Below are 1,351 nucleotides of genomic sequence, written 5' to 3'. Positions count from 1 at the left end.
CATCCCCTATACAAGTCCAGTTAGGAACGAACATCCTGCCTACTGCCTGCCGGCTTGTGAAATAGAGGTGACGGAGCACAACTGACTGTGATATGGTTTCGATTGGATGACTACTAAAATCATGCCTTTGCTTTTGAAGGTTAGCGGGTGGCTTCCCGCGCCTTACGGGTAAATTCCCGGCTCCTATCTTGCCAGGCGCATCTTACCGTGGAGTGTCAAGTAGTCTTTCTCTTTTTCTGCACAGTGCGGCCGCACACGAAAGACCAAAATCTTAGAAGAAGCTTCCATTTCATTCACTGAAACCCACGGAGTATCTTGTGCCTTTGGAAAGTGCTGCGAGAGGGGCATCCGCAGCTCCTGCCTGTATTGAGGAGCTACATTCTTTGACAGTAATATCGTCTTATACTGGACACCTCTCCCGAAGTCTTTCTTCCATCTTTACACACAGGACTCTAGCAGGTTCGTTTTCCCTCGAGCTCTTTGAACTGCAACATATGTGAGTACATTCTCAGATACATTGTTTCTTTTGAAAAGTACTTCAATCATCCAGAAACCTGCATAGATGGTCCTTTACCACACAGGTGGTTTGCAGGCAACAATTGTTATAATCATGCAGGATATATCCAGTGGAATGTTTTAAGTGTTTTTAAATGTCTCTGGTACATGAGTTTATTGTATATGTCTTTTTCTACTATTAAATATTGTATCAATAATTTTGATTTACCTGTGTTGAACCAATCTTTTTAGAAGGGATTTCTAATTTTTGGGGGAACGTTTTTGTGAATAGTTGTATGAAACCCTGTAGATTGGTATATTAGTTTATACACTAGCGTAACTCCTCCCCCCTTTTTTTGTTGCATCTCTGGTATAATTCACGAACCGCTGATGGTTGTAATATATGTAATTTATCCAGTCACAATTTATACATTCTTTTTGACAGTAATTATGGGAATCAAGGACTCAAAACCTGCTTTTACCTGGTCTGGGACCCCCCTTGGGGGTCCCAGATCAGCAGAGATATCTGTAGTCTCATATGTCTGGCAGAGGATAGCTGTTTTGGTTGGGTCTGCTTAAGGATAGCAGCAATATCGTGCGGTGTCAGCAGAAGGAGTGGATGCGCTAACACTAAATCAGATGTCTTGTCCAGCAGCGCCTGTGCTGCAAACACAGCCTTCAAACAGGCAGGCCCCCCTCTGGCCACTGGGTCCAACCGGCAGGAGTAGTATCCTATTGGTCTAGTCTTGCCCCCATGAGCCTGTGCGAGGACCCCTGATGCATGGCCTTGTCTTTCTGACACGAAGAGTTTGAATGGTTTATCATAATCCGGTAGGCCCAAAGCTGGTGCTGTGGA

This window comes from Nanorana parkeri, unplaced genomic scaffold (assembly GCF_000935625.1).
Source record: "Nanorana parkeri isolate BGI_ZX_2015 unplaced genomic scaffold, ASM93562v1 scaffold1468, whole genome shotgun sequence".
NCBI lineage: Eukaryota > Metazoa > Chordata > Amphibia > Anura > Dicroglossidae > Nanorana > Nanorana parkeri.
The sequence above is the reverse complement of the archived record's forward strand: the minus strand, read 5'-3'. Positions refer to the sequence as shown.